The sequence below is a fragment of the Tachyglossus aculeatus genome, chromosome X2 (assembly GCF_015852505.1).
Source record: "Tachyglossus aculeatus isolate mTacAcu1 chromosome X2, mTacAcu1.pri, whole genome shotgun sequence".
NCBI classification, from domain to species: domain Eukaryota; kingdom Metazoa; phylum Chordata; class Mammalia; order Monotremata; family Tachyglossidae; genus Tachyglossus; species Tachyglossus aculeatus.
Genome location: NC_052100.1, coordinates 2123407 through 2144351, shown reverse-complemented (window position 1 = coordinate 2144351; position 20945 = coordinate 2123407). Strand labels below are relative to the sequence as shown.

General features: G+C 45.1%; 1 long non-coding RNA gene across 1 annotated transcript; it reads right to left on the bottom strand.

Moving 5' to 3' along the window:
- Positions 1-390: 390 nt before the first annotated feature.
- Positions 391-19754, bottom strand: LOC119949287. The gene is made up of 3 exons (XR_005457185.1): positions 19525-19754; positions 15050-15298; positions 391-2294 (listed from the first exon to the last, which is right to left on the bottom strand). It is a non-coding gene; the product is annotated as an uncharacterized LOC119949287 (long non-coding RNA).
- Between the last annotated feature and the right edge of the window lie 1191 nt (positions 19755-20945).

Here is a 20945-nt window from a genome sequence, read left to right as displayed (position 1 = left end):
TCTGAGAGAGGAAGTGACCAGACTTTCCAAATCTAGGATGGGATATTTAAAACTATTAACCCCCAGGTGATCTGGGGGAAAACCCCTACGGAGACAACTCCTTCCTCATCCCCCAACCACCCCAACATTTACAGCTCTTTAGGAAACTCTAAAGCCCTTTGGCTATGCTGTCACTCTGAAGCCGGTATCTTATCCCTAAGGATTTCCTCTAGAGTTTGAGAGGAGGTGAGACAGGCAGGACACATCTGGCTCTAATGTGTTTCCTGTACGTCCCGTCCCCACTCCAATGTTCTTTTGCACACGATGTCCCCGAAAAGGAGAGAGGACCTTTCCCCCAAAACACATATGCAAAAGTGAAAGAAAAAAACACCTCACTTTATCTATGCTGTTTGTTACTTGATAGATTTATTTAAAAAGAAAATATAGCTGTAAATGTTTAAAAAGAATTATGATACAGATGGTGCCCTTTCACCTGAAAAAGAGAATCGATCTCCAATCATTAGAAATGATACTTGCTGCTACTGAAGTGCTTTAGAGAAATTGCCTGAAACATCTGTATTATATTGGCCACCTGCCAATCACAGCTTTATCCTATCGGACCACTCTGGGGCTGCCTCTTGCATGTGCTAATAACTTAATACAAGAATTTCTTTTTTTCCTCCCAATATATCTGCACTTTGATTACACAACCTTCTCTAACAAACTCCTGAAACAAAGACACAGAAGACAAACGTTTTTCCATACACATACACCAAACCGACCGAAGGGTCTTCTATTCTGTGATTTGTCTTAGTGTCCTCTCCCCAACCTCCTACTTGACTTGGTTTTCCTTTTCTACAAGATTTTGAATTGCTGCCCTTTCTGACACTCATGATGTAAACTCCAACTCCTGTTAATGTATGCCGTGCTCTCTTATAAGAATCCTGAACTCTATTTATTCTGTGCTTGTGTATGTGAATGTCAATGCACCTATTTCCTGGAGTGGACTGTAAGCTTTACTGTTGAATGTAACTCCATTCGGTTTCTTTTTTGTACTCTTGTGAACAGGTGGAATCGTGTTCCTTTTTTTGAACCACTATTGATGATCAGCTTTTGTGGATGAAAGAAACAGTAAAGCTATCTTTCTTAAATCAAGATTTTGGTGATTCAAGGGATTTATTTCTGACTGATAAATAGCTCTCACCTGGTGTACTAATTTTTCAACATTAAGGAACTGGAGTATTAGATCCAAGTTTCCTTTTTAAAGAAGGAAAAAAACAATCAAAAACCCACCCATTTCTTGAAGTAATCCCTGAAGTTACTCCCTTCAAAACTGAAAGTATAATACCAAAACACACTCTGTGAAACCTTGCACTTACTGGAATTCCTAACCTCTCTGGAATATCAGCTCATAATATTAATGATTAAGCATGTGTGTACTAAGTGCTTATTAAGGTGCCAAGCACTGTGTTAAGCGAAGATAATCAGATTGGGCACAGTCCCTGTCCCACATGGGGTTCTCAATGGGAGGGGAAAGCCAGGATCTTTTCCCCATTTTACAGAGGAAGAAACTGAGGCCCAGAGAGGTTAAATGACTCACCCAAGGTCACATAGCAGGCCAGGGCAGAAATAAGATTAGAATCTAGATCTTCTGACTCCTTATCCCATGCTTTTTCCACTAATATAACCCAGTTGAGAACTTTGAAGATTTTAAAGGGATCTCTCAGAATGATTGATTAATTACAATTGCTACAGCCCTATTCAACTAAAAAAAAAGATGAGAGTGTATTAGAAAACATTCCATCCTCCAAAGAACTTTTTATGGAGAATCCAAGATGCTTATTATTAGTAGTAGGAATAATGATAATGATCTCGTATCTGTACAGCACTGTTTATATTTGCAAAGTGCTATACAATCTTTTGTTAATTGGTAATTATTACAGCTGTAATGATTTAAAACACCATGTGGATTCATTTTTTTTAATTGGTGCTAATGGTATTTCCTATATTATTGCTAATAAACAGATAATGGTATGTAAGACATGGTGGTTATTTCTAAACAGCAGACTAGGCAAGATGCCAAGTTCCCCACATCACACAATGTACCTTATCCCAAAATGAAGGGCCAAAGTGTCTCCATCACAGTGCAGATGCCAGGCTGTAGTATCACGACTCGCTTGATGGTTGTCTTGGTAGCTACTGTGGTCTTCACCACCTCCATTAGCCAGCTATCTTTCAGGGTCCCGGCCGGGCCCGTCCACCTTGCAGAACTCCACAGATGGTTCTCCTGGCAAAAGCTTTCACCTCTGATGATCCTAGCAGACAGAGCTGGGATTAGAACCCTCGTCTCCTGATTCCCAGAGTCAACCTCTTTTCACTAGACCAACAACATAACATTATCACATGCATTCACTATATCACAATGACAATCTTGTGCAGAACTTGGAAAATACAGTAAGGTAGATTATGTAATTTATGTCCTGGAGAAATCAGTCCTCCCATAGATGCCAAAGAACATTCCCATCGCCAATCACTCTATCATTCATTGGTATTTACTGAATGCCTGCTGAAGAGGAAGCCATACACTAAATGCATAAAAGAGTACAACAAAAGCAGAACCCATGGTCTCAGCCTTCAAGGGGCTTGGCATGCCAATGGGGGAGACAGACCAGTTCAGTACTTGCTATGCATGGGGTCTATCTTTGTATCCCTCCATGTTACCCATTTGATTTAGCCTTTCCTGAGCTTGATAGAAACCCGACCCCTGGGCCAGCTCTGCCTAAGCTCTACAGTGCTGATTTTAGAAGAGGACAAAGTGGGCAATCACCCAATGTTGCTAATCAGAAGGGCCCAGGCCCAGAAAACTAACGTTTCATTCCCAGGGCTATTGGATGAGCAGGGTATAGAGGGTTGGGGAGAAACCCCTGGGTGGAAATGTGGGGTTGGTGGTGATAGGGCATGGTGACACCCTCCTGGTGGTCCTGGGGTGAGATGGCCTGGCTGGGTCCTCGGGGCTCCTGGGGACATGTGAGCCCCTCCTCTGGTTGTGCTGCAGAGGCTCCAGAAGCCAGAGATGATGAGGGACACTTAACCTTAACTCCTCCTTCTCCCATCTCATGGAGAGCCAGCAAAAGTGACCAAGGTTCCATGTCATCATCATCATCATCAATCGTATTTATTGAGCGCTTACTGTGTGCAGAGCACCGTACTAAGCACTTGGGAAGTACAAGTTGGCAACATATAGAGACAGTCCCTACCCAACAGTGGGCTCACAGTCTAAAAGTCCTGCCAGGAATGGCCTACTCAGTCATCCTCTTGCTCAGCATCCAATCAGCCCAGAGGGATGGGGAATGGATGATGATATCTGCTACAGCTGACCTCCAGGGCCCCAGATAGGGTGGTCTTAAACAGCCCCATGCTGGGAAGAGGAGAGATGGTGAAAGAATGCAGAGGATTCTCCTATAGCAAAGGGCTATACGGTTCTTGAAAAGCCATGTGTTATGAGAAAACCATATTATGGTTACCATTGACTCAATGGTAATCAATGGTATTTACCAAGTGCTTACTGTGTGCAGAGCACTGTACTCAGCACTCGGGAGAGTACAATTCAACAGAGTTGGCAGACATGATTCCTGCCCACAAACAGTTTACAGTCTAGTTAATGGCTAGAGTGCAATTACAATCTAACAGGGAACACAGACAAATTGATTTACAGGTAGTGGGAGCAGGAGGAAGAAAATATATGAAACAGGAAGCATAAAAATAGATACATCATTGCCTCTGTCTCTTTGTACTAGTAACGAGTACACAGGATTTGACATTCCCTCATATCCTTCAACCTCAACTTTATTCACTGCCACAATAATGGGCAGAAGCATATTTTGCAGTTACAAAGTTATTGTCTCCTGTTTGTTACACCAATTCCCTGCCTCTCCCAGGCAAGTCCAACAGAATTCCTAAATCTTCCCACCCAAACCCTGGCCTCCCCTTCATTGTCCTATCACTGTAGACAGCACCACCATCCTTCCTGTCTCGCAAGCCAAGAGCTTGGCATTATCCTTGACTCATCTCTTTCATTCAGCCCACACATTCAAACTATTACTAAATTCTGTCAGTTCAACCTTCACAACATGGTTAAAATTTGCCCTACCCAAACTGCTACCACCTCAATTCAAACATTTATCTATCCTGCCTTGAATCAGACTCCTGGCTGACCTCCCTGCCTCCTGTCACTCGCCACTCCAGTCAATACTTCACTAAGGTGTCAGGATCATTTTTCTACAGAAATGTAAGGCCATGTTTCCCCACTTCTCAAGAACCTCCAGTGGTTGCCCATCCACCTGCACATCAAATAGAAACTCCTTACCATAGGCTTTAAAGCATCAATCACCTTGCTCCCTCCTACCTCACTTTGCTACTCTCCTACTACAACCCAGTCCACATACTTCACTCTTCTAGTGTCAACCTACTCACTGTACCTTGATCTCATCCATCTCACCTCTGACCTCTTGTCCACATCATGCCTCCAGCCTGGAATGTCCTCCCTCTTCATATTCTACAGACAATTACTCTGCCCACTTTCAAAGCCTTATTGAAGGCATATCTTTGGCAAGAGGCCTTCTCTGACTGAGCCCTAATTTCTATTTCTCCCACTTCCTTCTGTGTCACTCTGATTTGGTCCTTTTATTCACCTCCCCTTCAGGCTTACAGCACTTATGCTCATACCTGTAATTTATTTATTTACATTAATGTTTGTCTCCTTCTCTAAACTGTAAGGCCATTGCAGGAAGGGAATGTGTCTACCAACTCTATATTATTATATTGCACTCTCCCAAGTGCTTAGTAGAGAGTTCTGCACAAAGTAAGCACTAAATAAATACAATTGATTGATTGTTGAGCTCATAACATCCTTTGAACATCTATATAACATCCACTGAATGTTTATGTAACCCAGAAATTGAGAAGAGGAAACAAAGAATCAATCAATCATATTTATTGAAAACTTACTATGTGCAGAGCACTGTACTAAAGCACTTGGGAGAGTACAGTACAACACAGTTGGTAGACACATTCCTGCCCACAGTAATTCCAAGGTAAATCTAATTGAAAGCTTGAGGGATATGTGGGTCAAACATATTTCACTGTCCAATGCAGGATTGGGCGAGGGTGGCTTCGGAACTATCCCACATCTGAAAAAATCTGCAAGGGTTTGGGAAGAGGAACAGGAAAAAAGGGATGAAACCCTTGCACATGAATAAGAAATAAAAATCACCCACTCCTGTGCATTTCTCTTTAGCTCCCCTAGGACATTCTCAGCCCGTAAATGAAATCAGCATCTTTGCAGCTTGCCAGATATAAGCCCCACGGGACTCTGGGTGAGTGCAAGCTCGAACAAACTCAAACACTTAACAGCCCGTGCAGGATCCAGGAGATGGGGATGAAGAGCAGGAATGAACTCTTAATGACAGAGACCCAAAGCCGCCAAATAACCCCGGTTCTCTCCTTCTTCAAAGCCCTTCTGAAATCACATCTTCTCCAAAAGGCCTTCCTTGATTCATTTGTCTTCTCCCCTGCCATCTCCATTACTGCCTGTTCAGCATTTCTGCTGAACATTTAAGTACCCACAGCCTCCCATAGTATTTTTAAACATGTCTTAAATACTCTATTACTTAAGCACTAACTCATAAACATACCCCTTTTCCTTCATCCCAATTAAAATTTATTTTAGTGCCTGTCTCCTCCATTAGATTGAAAATTATTCGAAGGCACGGGTCATACCTACTCACTTGGTGGTACTCTCTCCTTTTAGTACAATCCTCTGCACTCAAGAAGTGCTCAATAAATACTACTGATTGACTGACTTGTTGGTTGATGTTTGCCAACCACTGTCAAAGTCACAGTGAAGAAACAGACCTGTCCAGGGCTCTCCCCACTGCACTACACTTCCTCTGGGTTTTCTGAATGCTGTAGTCACACTGTAGTCCAGTTCCTTTGAAGCACTTCATGCAGAAAGTGGTTCTGCAATGAATCAAGGGATACCAAGTTACTTGTTCCAGCCTTTAAAATTTCATTTCACTCTCTGGGTAATATCTCCATCCTCAGATCAGGCAGTCTTACAACAGAGTGGAAGTTCCTTATGGTCAGAGAATGTGTCACATCTCTATTTTGTACTTCCTAAGTGCTTGGTACAGTGCATTGCACCCAGGGGATGCTTTTTAAACACTCTGACCTTCACTACTACTATTACAATAATAATAATTGTGGTATTTGTTAAGCACTTACTACGTGCCTGTCCCTGTACTAAGCACTATAATAGATACAAACTAATCAGGTTGGACACAGTCCCTGTCTCACTTGGCTTGCGCAGTCTTAATTCTCGTTTTACAGATGAGGTAACTGAGGCACAGAGAAGTGAAGTCACTTGCCCAAGGTCACAAAGCAGACAAGTGGGAGAGCCAGGATTAGAACCCAGGTCCTTCTGACTCCCGGGCCTGTACTCTATCTACTAGGCCATGCTGTTTCTCTATGACTGGGACCAGAACCCAAATCCTCTGACTCCCAAGACACCAAACCCTTCTACTGAGCCACATCACCTCTCTGTACAATGCCCACTCAATACTGAGCTCCCAGTACTGAAAAAAATCACCAAGACACATCACTCATCTGAATGGAGGCTTAAAATTATACCTACCTCACATTGAGGATAAAAACAAATTATAGGTCACAGTTAAGGGGCAAAAAGTAAAAATGGTTCTTGGCTACTACTTTATTACTACTACTTCTGAGATATATCCAGAGATTTAGCCCCACCAGCTATGACACAACCCTCCTTGTTGGACTTAGAGGTTTCAATTGTAGTGTGAAAAGGATTAGCATCTATTGAACTCTTCCCATTTGATTGTACCTCCAGGTAAGTAAACATATATTGCATTTTCTTGGTAAATTAATTAGCTAATGCTTGACACTCAAAGCACACTTTAGAAATAATTTAGGTTACTACTAGGCCAAAACTAACACAGAATCTCCCTCCTAGAAGGTCTCTCAATATCCAAGCCCTCCTGAAAATCCTCCTTCTCCGGGAGGCCTACCCCAACTCATAATCAATCAATCGTATTTATTGAGCGCTTACTGTGTGCAGAGCACTGTACTAAGTGCTTGGGAAGTACGTTACATAATAATAATGATGGTATTTGTTAAACGTTTCTATGTTTAAAGCACTGTTCTAAGTGCTGGGGTAGATACAATCTAATCAGGTTGGACATAGTCCTTGTCCCACTTAGGGCTCACTGTCTTAATCCCCATTTTACAGATGAGGTTAACCGAGGCACAGAGAAATTAACCCAAGGTCACACAGCAGACAAGTGGAAGAGTCAGGATTAGAACCCAGGTTCTTCTGACTCCCAGGGCCGTGCTCTATTCAGTATGCCATGCTTCTTCCCTAATTCCCATCACCTCCAGTCTTAGCAATTTTCCATCTCTCAATTTTAGTTTCCATTTATTTCAATGTTTCATATTCCTGCTATAACCAACTATATCTATTTTTCCTCCCGCTCCCCTTATATGAATACAGTTTATGTCTGCCTATCTCTCCCATTAGCCTAATCAATCAATGATATTTATTGAGCTCTTACTCTGTGAAGAGCACTGTACTAAGCACTTAGGAAACTATAAAGACACAGAGTTGGTAGATGTGACCCCTGACTGAAAGGAGCTTACAGTCTTCAGGGGGAGACAGACATTCAAATAGTTGAGGGATCAGGGAAATAGTAAAGTAGATTACAAGCTCTTTAGAGGGCAGGAAACACGTTGTATTTTTATTGTACAATCAAGAATCTAGTAGAGCACTTTACAGATAATAGTGTTCTGAACGCAGTAGACAGCAAGTAAGTGGTCTGCAGCCCAATAAGTACTTTTGAATGAATGAAAGCTCAAAGCACTAGCAGTTGCTACTTTTTTGCCTATACTTCAAGAGCCACAACTCCTGTTCCTCTACCTGGGTTGTGGTGAGGAGGCATTTATAATAATAAATAATAATGATGGTATTTGGTAAGCGCTTACTATGTGCAAAGCACTGTTCTAAGCACTGGGGGGGATACAAGGTGATCAGGTTGTCCCACGTGGGGGTCAGTCTTAATCCCCACTTTACAGATGACGGAACTGAGGCATAGAGAAGTTAAATGATTTGCCCAGTCACACAGCTGACCATTGGCAGAGGCAGGATTTGAACCCATGACTTCTGACTCCAAAGCCCGAGCTCTTTTCACTGAGCCATGCTGCTTCTCATTTGTATTTTTTGCTCCTTAATTGTGACCTCTAATTTGTGGGTTTTTTTCTTCAATGTAAGTTAGCTATAATTTTAAGGCTCCATTCAGTTAAGGGATGTGTCTTGGTGATTTTCTCAGGGGGGCTGCAATTCAGTATTCACTGGGCCTTGTGCAGAGAGGCGGTGTGGCTCAGTGGACAGGCATGGTGTCCTGAGTCAGAAGATCTGGGGTCTGGTCCCAATCTGTCCTCAGAGAAGTCACTTGACCTTTTTGGGCCTCAGTTACCTCATCTGTAAAATAGGCTAAGACCCCTGTTCTTCCTACATCTTAGATAGTAAGATCCATAAGGGACAGGGGCAGCATTTTATCTGATTATCTTGTACCTACCTCAGTGCTTGGCACATACTAAGTGCTCAAACACCATAGTGATTAAAGACCAAAATAATTATTATTAGTCAGACTATATCTTGTCCTACCTCCTTCCCCTCCCCACAGCACCTGTATATATGTATATGTTTGTATGAATTTATTATTCTATTTATTTTATTTATTCATATTTATTCTATTTATTTTATTTTGTTAATATGTTTTGTTTTGTTCTCTGTCTCCCCCTTCTAGACTGTGAGCCCACTGTTGGGTAGGGACCATCTCTATATGTTGCCAACCTGGACTTCCCAAGCGCTTAGTACAGTACTCTGCACACAGTAAGCGCTCAGTAAATACAATTGAATGAATGAATGAATGAATGAATAATGTAGAAAATTGGTGTTTGGGTGTCTGGTACAGTGCTCTATCAGACCAATTACTGCTTTGATTTCAGAGAAGAGTTGACTGCAGAGATGCCAACTCCAAGGGGTTTGTAACTGGAATCACAATCTCGTTTATACCAGCTCTCCAGCAAGAGCAGTAGTGATGGTGTTTTTTGAGTATCTCCTGAGTACAATGCACTGTTACTACAGACTGGAGAAACTACAGTAGAAGCACATTATGTATTTCCAGCCAACTGAGCCTATACTCTGCTTATTGTTGTATTGTGCTCTCCCCAGCACTTAGTATAGTGCTCTGCACAAGTAAGCGCTCACTAAGTACAACTGACTGACTAATATGGGACCTAAGAGTTTCCAATCAGGGCTTAGAAACCCTAAATGGTAACTTTCAGAGACCTGTCATCCCCCTCCTCCAATCATACTTACCCCCTCTAAAATCCCCTTCCCACTCATACTTACAGTGGAAAGTTATCACCTGGGTTTGAAGATGGAACAACTCTGAGTTTTTTGCCCCAAAAAGGAAGAAAATGAGAAAAAACTTTCCCTCTCAGTTATTTTTCAAAACAAACCAAATGGATGGGGTTGCTTTCTCCTCTGCGGTTGACACTATCTACCTCCTGATCAGTTAGAGTTGGCCTGGACAGAGAAGAATCCACTGTTATTGGCTAGCAAATGAAAGCTCCAGAGATTCTGAGAATGAAAACTAGAGGTTCATTACGGAGATTTAATATAAGAGCGCCAATGCAAGATCTTTAATACTGATAATATCCTCAGCCTGCTTTTAATTTCCTCTAGAATATTAGTATGTTTCAGAGTGTACATGATAACCAATCTGACCATCGAGAGTTTAATATTGGTGAATAAAAAGAGGCTAACTTTTCAGCTTTGTAGTTTTCCTCTGATCTGTGTTGGGGTTCTTCCCTACATTTCAGTGTTACTTCACCCCAACCACCCTACTTTTCCAGTTGCTGTAACTCCCCCAACCACTCCATCACCCCAACCATCACATCACCCTTATCGCCCCAAACACTAAATCACCTACATCACCCCAACCACTCTAGGCACTGCATCAATCTAAATCACTGCAACCACCCCATCACCCCAATCAGTCTAACCATTGCATCATCCCAATCATCACATCACCCCAACTACTCTAATAGCCATATCAATCTAACCATACCATCAGCAAATCCACCATACAGGCCACGTTTTCCCACTCCTCAAGAACCTCCAGTGGTTGCCCATCCATTTTTCCATCAAACAGAAATTCCTCACCACCACTCCTCAAAACAATCATCTTGCCCCCTCCTGCCTCACCTCGCTGCTTTCCTACTGCAGCCCAGCCCACACACTTTGCTCCTCTAATGCTAACCTCAATCTCATCTACCTCACTACTGACCCTTCGCCCATCCTGCCTCTGGCCTGAAATGCCCTCCTTATCTGACAATGACTTGCCCCACTTTCAAAACCTTATTAAAAAGCACATCTCCTCCAAGAGGCCTTCCCTGCCTCTTCTCCCACTTCTTGCTGCATCACGTTGACTTGTTCCTTTATTCATCCCCCTCCCTGTCCCACAGCACTTATGTACCTATCTGTAAAGCACTTATGTACATATCTGTAATTTTATTAATTTTTTAATGTGTTTTCCCCTACAGACTGTAAGCTCGTTGTGAGCAGGGAATGTGTCTGTTATACTGTTATAGTGTACTCTCCCATGTGCATAGTACAGTGTTCTGCACACAGTAAGTGCTCAATAAATGCGATTGACAGACTGTTCTCAGAAAACAAAACAAAAATTCACACAAACCCTTCGGCAAAAGGAAGGTGTCACAGAAGAAAGCAGCAGCAGTGTGGCTTAATAGAAAGAGCATTGGCCTGTGAGTCAGAAGGACCTGGGTTCTAATCACAGCTCTACCTCTTGTCTGCTGTGTGACTTTGGGCAAGCCTCTTTACTTCTCTGGGCCTCAGTTACTTCATCTGTCAAATGAGGATTAAGACTGTGCAGGCCAAGTGAGACACGGACTGTGTCCAACCTGATTAGTTTGTATCTTTTCTAGTGCTTAGTACAGGGCCTGGCACATGGTAAGTGATTAACAAATGCCATTTAAAAGAAAATGCTCCCTGAAGTCAGTTTAGCTGCAGGGCTGAATACAGGACTAGCATCAGAATCACTAGGGAGATTTTCACCTCCAAACATGGGAGTTTTTGTTCTCAAAACCTAATTCTGGCTCTGACTAGAAGAGTAGATTTGCTCTCTGAAAGTCAGGCAACAGTTTTGGCTCCAACTGAGGCAGTGTCGTCTGGTAGTAAGAAAGCAGGGCTGAGAGTCAGAAGGTTATGGGTTCCAATCCTGCCTGTGCCATATGTCTGCTGTATGACCCTGGGCAAATCACTTCACTTCTCTGGGCCTCAGTTACCTCATCTGTAAAATGGGGATTAAGAGTGTGAGCCCTATGTGGGAGAGGGACTGACTACCTTGTATCTACCCCATGGTTTAAGCACCGGGGTGGCTACAAGAGAAGCAGCGTGGCTCAGTGGAAAGAGCCCGGGCTTTGGAGTGGGTTCAAATCCCGGCTCCGCCACTTGTCAGCTGTGTGACTTTGGGCAAGTCACTTAACTTCTCTGGGCCTCAGTTACCCCATCTGTAAAATGGGGATGAAGACTGTGAGCCCCCCGTGGGACAACCTGATCACCTTGTAACCTCCCCAGTGCTTAGAACAGTGCTTTGCACATAGTAAGCACTTAATAAAGGCTGTTATTATTATTTCCCCCTTTTCGACTGTGAGCCCACTGTTGGGTAGGGACTGTCTCTATATGTTGCCAACTTGTACTTCCCAAGCGCTTAGTACAGTGCTCTGCACACAGTAAGTGCTCAATACGATTGATGATGATGATGATGGTTTAGAACAGTGCTTGGCACTTAGGAAGTGCTTAACAAGTACCCCACAAATCCCCACCTCAAAAAAAACCCAAACCCACAAAACAACCAGGGTCCAGTCACAGCCTGCTAAGTGAAATCAGTAAAGTTACTTAATCTCTCTGGGCCTCAATTTCCTCATCTGCAAATGGCCTAGTGGAAAGAGTATGGGCCTGGGAGTCAGAGGTCCTGTATTCTAATCCTGCCTCTGTAAGTACCTACTGTGTGACCTTGGATAAGTCACTTTAGTTCTCTGGGCCTCAGTTCCCTCTTCCACATATGAAGGACTCAATACTTCCTCTCCCTGACTGTGGGACCTGATGATTTGTACACATTTACTATTTCACCTATTACATTATTATTATGTATATTATGTATATTACATATTTACTATTCTATTTATTTGGTTAATGATGTGCACTTAGCTTTAACTCTATTTTTTCTCTATTTTTTTGTTTTGTTGTCCGTCTCCCCCTTCTAGACTGTGAGCCCGTTGTTGGGTAGGGACCGTTATCTATATGTTGCCAACTTGTACTTCCCAACTGCTTAGTACAGTGCTCTGCACACAGTAAGTGCTCAATTAATATGATTGAATGAATGATCTTATATCTGTCCCACTGCTTGGCACATACTGCTTAACAAACATAATAATAATAATGATAATGATTCCCTGCTCTCCCTTCTACAGACTGTGAGCCCAATGTGGAACAGAGACTGTTTATGACCTGATACTGTACCCTCCCCAGTGCTTGCAAATAAAAAGCACTGAATAAATTTATTATTTCACTCCCATATTTGATTAATCACCATGTTAATTTCCATCACTGGCAGTAGGAGAGGTCAGATGCCTTGAGGCCAGGTTTTCCTAGATCCAGAGGGAATGGGAAGATATTCTAGAATGGAGGGCTTTCCCCCAAAGGGCAGCCTTTCCGCAGGACTTTCTCAAAAAGGGAGAGAGGAGAAGTCAGCCCTTGACCCAGAGAGGGACAGCTTGGAGTCTGAAGTGAAGTCCTACTAGACTATAAGTTCTTTGAGGGCAGGGATAGTGTCTTCTATCTCTATTGTACTCTCCCAAGTGCTCATTACAATGACCTGCACCTAGGAGACCAGGTTTCTGAGGTCCGGGATCCTACCTACTAGCTATTGGACTTTTCCAAATGATTAGTAATAATAATAATAATAATAGCATTTATTAAGCACTTACTATGTGCAAAGCACTGTTCTAAGAGCTGGGGAGGTTACAAGGTGATCAGGTTGTCCCACGGGGGGCTCACAGTCTTAATCCCCATTTTACAGACAAGCTGAGGCACAGAGAAGTTAAGTGACTTGCCCAAAGTCACATAGCTGACAAGTGGTGGAGCCAGGATTTGAACACATGACCCTGACTTCCAAGCCCGTGCTCTTTCCCTGCACCAGTTGCCATCTTCCTTTCTGACCCAATAGGCTTCACGAGTCCAGACATCATGTCAGCTCACTCTATTGGACTCTCCCAAGGGCTTAGCTTAATAGGTGCTCAATAAATGCTATTGCCTGAAGTCAGTTACCATTGCCTCTATATTGACATTTTATCTTCCTCTGTGTATTCTTACACACACTTACCAGTCCTTATAGCAAGGGGTACAAAAACAGTTCTGAGCTGTTAATGGGAATTTTGGCTGCTTGCCCACCCACTTGACAGTCCAGATTTATTCTGCAAAATATTCCAACAAAAAGACAAAATTTCAGTCACTGAGAAGGTGCTTGGCCCAGACACACTTACAAATTCATTCATTTTCCATATAATTTCCACACTTTTTTAGTCCCCATTTTACAGATGAGGTAACAGGCACAGAGAAGTTAAGTAACTTAACTTGAGGAGTAAGTGACTCCTCACCCTGGGCTTCAAGGCTGTCTATCAACTCGCCCCCTCCTACCTCACCTCCCTTCTCTCCTTCTCCAGCCCACCCCGCACCCTCCGCTCCTCCGCTGCTAATCTCCTCACTGGGCCTCGTTCTCGCCTGTCCCGCCATCGACCCCCGGCCCACGTCATCCCCCAGGCCTGGAATGGCCTCCCTCTGCCCATCCGCCAAGCTAGCTCTCTTCCTCCCTTCAAGGCCCTACTGAGAGCTCACCTCCTCCAGGAGGCCTTCCCAGACTGAGCCCCTTCCGCTCCCCCTCATCCCCCTCTCCATGCTCCACATCTTACCTCCTTCCCTTCCCCACAGCACCTGTATATATGTATATGTTTGTACATATTTATTACTCTATTTATTTTACTTGTACATATCTATTCTATTTATTTTATTTTGTTAGTATGTTTGGTTTTGTTCTCTGTCTCCCCCTTTTAGGCTGTGAGCCCACTGTTGGGTAGGGACTGTCTCTATATGTTGCCAACTTGTACTTCCCAAGCGCTTAGTACAGTGCTCTGCACACAGTAAGCGCTCAATAAATACGACTGATTGATTGATTGACTTACCCAAGGTCACACAGCAGACAAAGAGCATGGGCTTGGGAGTCAGAGGTCATGGGTTCAAATCCCAGCTCCACCACTTGTCAGCTGTGTGACTTTGGGCAAGTCACTTAACTTCTCTGTGCCTCAGTGACCTCATCTGTAAAATGGAGATTAAGACTGTGAGCCCCTTGTGGGACAACCTGATCACCTTGTATCCTCCCCAGCGCTTAGAACAGTGCCTTGCACATAGTAAGCGCTTAACAAATGCCATCATTATTAGGTGGCAGAGATGGGATTAGAACCCACGACCTCTGACTCCCAAGTCCGTGCTCTTTCCACCCAGTCACATTGCTTCTCCTCATTGTGGCTTTGAGTTCACCCTATTCCCCACCCTTGCGACCTGAACGTCTGGCCTTCCACCACCACCCCCACCAAAAAAAAGAAGCTATTTCCTCTCCCCGCATCAGCTCCCTCTGACTCCTGTGCTGAAATGGAATTCAGTCAAAACTAGCTGCCTCAATTCCTCATCTCGTCTTTGATTCTCCAGAGATTAGTAGCTTCGGACCTGCATCTGGGTAGGGTGATGTTTCAGTGACGCAGCTTGATGCTAATGTCCCTAAACCCCCTCGAATACTCCCCGCATTTCCCACCCCCCTCCTCTTCTTGCCTTTATCTCTTCTTCGGGTGGTACCTTCTCTTTCTTTAGCCTCAGATCCCGGCGACGTAGGCGAGCCACTTTAACTGCTGCCTTCCTCTCTTGCAGCCCAGAGAAACGTCATTTCACAGGGTAAAAAGGAGGAAGATTTGCTCTCCACGCCGAGTCCAGGTCGACAGCTCCGGCACACTGTCCTGATTTCTCCGGGTCAGTCTATTTGAAGAACCGGAGCGATTTCCCCACGGGGGACGTGAAGAGGGAACGGTCCTGTCGAATCTCCTCCTGCTGGGGAGAAGGAAGACTTAGGGATGCCGGAACCAGGAGGATAGTTTTGTAAACAAAACTACCCAGTCGATGAGGATAAATCTAAAACTCCGGGGATGATCCAGATCTATTAACAGTAATTAGCCATGGTCTCTTTTGCCTCGCTGAGGATCAGGTGAAGGCCCTGGCGTATCAGATTCTGAGCCCCGACACCTGCTCCTGAAATGTTCAGGTGAGACTTTGCTGATCTCCAATTAACCTCTCCTTGATTTTACTGCCATACCGCGAAATTAATACCCCCGTAAAGAGCGGCTCAATCCCATTAAATATTAGACAGCTGGGCAGTGAAACCCAACCCATCCTGCTCTTCTAGAAGGCAGCACCTGGGGATTTAATAATACTACTACTAATAATGTTGGTATTGTTAAGCATTTACTATGTGCCAAGCACTGTTCTAAGCGCTGGGGTAGATACAAGGTAATCAGGTTGTCCCATGTGGGGCTCACAGCCTTCATCCCCACTTTACAGATGAGGTAAATGAGGCACAGAGAAGTTAAGTGATTTGCCCAAGGTCACACAGCTAAGTGGTGGAGGCAGGATTAGAACCTAGGATCTCTGACTCCCAAGCCCGTGCTCTTTCTACTAAGCCACGCTACTACCCCAAATTCAAGCGCTTAGTACAGTGGTCTGCACACAGTAAGCGCTCAATAAATACTATTGAATGAATTAAAATTTAATACTAACAATAATAGTAATAATGTTGGCATTTGTTAAGCGCTTACTATGTGCCAAGCCCTGTTCTAAGCATTGGGGTAGATACAAGGTCATCAGGTTGTCCCTCGCGGGGCTCAGTCTTCATCCCCATTTTACAGATGAGGCAACTGATGCACAACGAAGTGAAGCGACTTGCCCAAAGTCACACAGCTGACAAGTGGCAGAGGCTGGATTAGAACCCACAACCTCTGGCTCCCAAACCCGGGCTCTTTCCACTGACCCACGCTGCTTCTCCTTCTTCTATTTAACCAAATCGACCCTCTTTCCTTTGATCAATCAATCAATCGTATTTATTGAGCGCTTACTGTGTGCAGAACACTGTACACTTTGATCCCAATCACCTGTAAGTGGGAATCGAGTTAACCCGGTTATTTTCCAAGTGATAAGGACTTTTTAAAAGCAGCAAAATTAGTCGGACCCCAAACATGTAAACGTTTAAAAGCATTTAAGGGTTTCCCCGGTTTTCCGGCGGGCGAGCGTGGAAATCTGGAGCAAGAGCGCCGCCTGGTGGACATACGATTTATGGCAGGCAAAGCGCCGCCGGCTCGCCTTCATTCATTCATTCATTCAATCGTATTTAACTGAGCGCTTACTGTGTGCAGAGCACTGTACTAAGCGCTTGGGAAGTACAAGTCGGCAACATATAGAGACGGTCGTTACCCAACAACGGGCTCACACTCTTCATCCACAGTTGCCCGCCACCTGTCACAATGTGGTGACAAGCTACGTTTCCAAAACTGTTTAATGCGGGCTGGTTTTTTTTTTTTTGAACGAAAAGTAAATTTTTCCGTTAGGAGTGGATGAGGACAGATAGAGAAGCGACCCTAAGGGTATTCCCTGAGCGTTTTCCAGTTTAAAAACGTTTCCCTAACTAGCCCAGGAATTGGCTGAACGGGACCGGAATCTTGAAACGCTGCAGCAGCTGGGCGAGCGTTGGAAACCGGTCACGTGGGCTCCGAGGCGGAACGGGATTGGCCAGAACCCTCCTCCCCCCTCCCCTTCATCCGGGGACTTTGATGGGCGAGTCACGGGGCCGGCGGGGCGGGGTCGCCGTCCACAGCTGCAGTGCTGAACGTCAGGCCGCCCCAGTGCGCAGCCTCGCTGGGACTCGCCGGGAAAAGGAGAATTGATGCCATCTGGCGGTGGGAGAGGGGAATGCTTTTGATGCAAACAAAATTGCAGTAATAAATAATAATAATAATAATAATAATGATAATAATGGCATCTGTTAAGCGCTCACTATGTGAAAAGCACTGTTCTAAGCGCTGGGGGGATACAAGATGAGCAGGTTGTCCCACGTGGGGCTCCCAGTCTTAATCCCCATTTTGCAGATGAGGGAACTGAGGCACAGAGAAGTGAAGTGGTTTGCCCAAAGTCTCACAGCTGGCAAGTGGCGGAGGCGGGATTAGAACCCGCAACCTCTGGCTCCCAAGCCAGGGCTCTTTCCACTGAGCCACGCTGCTTCTGCTTCACCAAATCGACCCTCTTTCCTTTGATCCCAATCACCCGTAAGTGGGAATCGAGTTAACCCGGTTATTTTCCAAGTGATACGACCCTTTTAAAAGCAGCAAAACTTAGTCGGACCCCAAACATGCCAACGTTTAAAAGCATTTAAGGGTTTCCCCGGTTGTCCGGCGGGCGAGTGTGGAAACCTGAAGCAAGACCGCCGCCTGGTGGACATTTGATTTATTGCAGGCAAATGCGCCGCCGGTTCTCATTCATTCAATCGTATTTACTGAGCGCTTACTGTGTGCAGAGCACTGTAGTAAGCGCTTGGGAAGTACAAGTCGGCAACAAATACAGACATTCCCTACCCAACAACGGGCTCACACTCTTCATCCACAGTTGCCCGCCATCTGTCACAACGTGGTGACAAGCTACGCTTCCAGGACTGTTTAATGCGGGCTACTTTTTTTTTTGAGCGAAAAGGAAATGTTTCCGGAAGGAGCGGATGAGGACAGACAGAACCGGCCCTAAAGGGGTATTCCCTGAGCGTTTTCCAGTCTAAAAATATTTCCCTAACCAGCCTAAGAATCAGCTGAAGGGGCCTGGAATCAGGAAACGCTGCAGCAGCTGGGCGAGCGTTGGAAACCGGTCACGTGGGCTCCAAGGCGGGACGGGATTGGCCAGATCCTCCCTCCTCCCTTTCATCCGGGGACTTTGATGGGCGAGTCACGGGGCCAGTGGGGCGGGGTCGCCGTCCACCGCTGCTGTGCTGAACGTCAGGCCGCCCCAGTGCGCAGCCTCGCCAGGACTCGCTGGGGAAAGGAGAATTGATGCCATCTGGCGGCGGGAGAGGGGAATGCTTTTGATGCAAATAAAATTGCAGTAATAAATAATAATAATAATAATGGCATTTATTAAGCGCTTACTATGCGCAAAGCACTGCTCTAAACGCTGGGGGGGATACAAGGTGATCAAGTTGTCCCACGTGGGGCTCCCAGTCTTAATCCCCTTTCTACAGATGAGGGAACTGAGGCACAGAGAAGTTAAGCGATTTGCCCAAAGTCACACAGGTGACAAGTGGCAGACACAGGATTAGAACCCACAACCGCTGGCTCCCAAGTCAGGACTCTTTCCACTGAACCACACTACTTCTCCTTCTTGTACTTAACCAAATCGACCCTCTTTCCTTTGATCCCAATCACCTGTGAGTGGGACTCGAGTTAACCCGGTTATTTTCCAAGTGATACGACCTTTTTAAAAGCAGCGAAACTAGTCGGACCCCAAACATGTAAACGTTTAAAAGCATTTAAAGCCAACTTGTACTTCCCAAGCACTTAGTACAGTGCTCTGCACACAGTAAGCGCTCAATAAATACGATTGAATGAATTTAAGGGTTTCCCCGGTTGTCCGGTGGGCGAGTGTGGAAACCCGAAGCAAGGCCGCCGTCTGGTGGACATCTCATTTATTGCAGGCAAATGCGCCGCCAGCTCTCCTTCATTAATTCAATCGTACTTACTGAGCGCTTACTATGTGCACAGCACTGTACTAAGCGCTTGGGAAGTACAAATCGACAGCATAATAATGATAATAACAATAATGATAGCATTTATTAAGCTCTTACTATGTGCAAAGCACTGTTCTAAGCGCTGGGGAGATTAACAAAGTGATCAGGTTGTCCCACGGGGGGCTCACAGTCTTCATCCCCATTTTACAGATGCCCAGAAAAGTTAAGTGACTTGCCCAAAGTCACACAGCTGATAAGTGGTGGAGCCGGGATTCGAACCCATGACCTCTGACTCCAAAGCCCGGGCTCTTTCCACTGAGCCACGCTGCTTGTCCGGCGGGCGAGTATGGAAACCTGAAGCAAAGTCGCCGCCTGGTGGACATCCGATTTATGGCAGGCAAAGCGCCGCCGGCTCTCCTTCATTCATTCATTCAATCGTATTTATTGAGCGCTTACTGTGTGCAGAACACTGTAGTAAGCGTTTGGGAAATACAAGTCGGCAACATATAGAGACGGTCCCTACCCAACAACGGGCTGACACTCTTCATCCACAGTTGCCCGCCATCTGTCGCAATGAGGTGACAAGCTACGTTTCCAGGACTGTTCAATGCGGGCTATTTTTTTTTTTTTAGCGAAAAGGAAATTTTTCCAGAAGGAGCGGATGAGGACAGATAGAGAACCGGCACTAAGGGGGTATTCCCTGAGCGTTTTCCGGTCTAAAAACGTTTCCCTAAACAGCCAAGGAATCGGCTGAACGGGACGGGAATCTGGAAACGCTGCAGCAGCAGCTGGGCAAGCGTTGGAGACCGGTCACGTGGGCTCCGAGGCGGGACCGGATTGGCCAGATCCTCGCCCCTCCGCCCCTTCATCCGGGGACTTTGATGGGCGAGGACCGGAGGGGCGGGGTCGCCGTCCACCGCGGCTGTGCTGAACGTCAGGCCGCCCCAGTGCGCAGCCTCGTTGGGACTCGCCGGGAAAAGGAGAATTGATGCCATCTGGCGGTGGGAGAGGGGAATGCTTTTGATGCAAACAAAATTGCAGTAATAATAAATAATAATAATAATAATAGTGACATCTGTTAAGCGCTCACTATGTGAAAAGCACTGTTCTAAGCGCTGGGGGCATGCAAGGTGATCAGGTTGTCCCACGTGGGGCTCCCAGTCTTAATCCCCATTTTACAGATGAGGGAACTGAGGCACAGAGAATCAATCAATATCAATCAATCGTATTTACTGAGCGCTTACTTTGTGCAGAGCACTGTACTAAGCACTTGGGAAGTACAAGTCGGCAACACATAGAGACAGTCCCTACCCAACAGTGGGCTCACAGTCTAGTAGGGGGAGACAGAGAACAAAACCAAACATACTGACAAAATAAAATAAATAGAATAGATATGGACAAGTAAAATAAATAAATAAATAGAGTAATAAATATGTACAAACATATATACATATATACAGGTGCTGGGGGAAGGGAAGGAGGTAAGATGGGGGGATGGAGAAGGGGATGAGGGGGAGAGGAAGGAAGGGGCTCAGTCTGGGAAGGCCTCCTGGAAGTCTGGGAAGGCCTACAGTAATAATAAATAATAATAATAATAATGGCATGTGTTAAGCATTTACTATGTGAAAAGCACTGTTCTAAGCGCTGGGGGGATACAAGGTGATCAGGTTGTCCCGCGTGGGGCTCCCCGTCTTAATCCCCATTTTACAGATGAGGGAACTGAGGCACACAGAAGTTAAGTGATTTGCCCAGTCACACAGCTGACCATCGGCAGTGTCAGAATTTGAACCCATGACCTCTGACTCGAAAGCCCGGGCTCTTTCCACTGTGCCATGCTGCTTCTCATTTATCTTTTTTGCTCCTTGTCTCCCCCTTCTAGACTGTGAGCCCACAGTTGGGTAGGGACCGTCTCTATATGTCACCAACTTGGACTTCTCAAGTAAT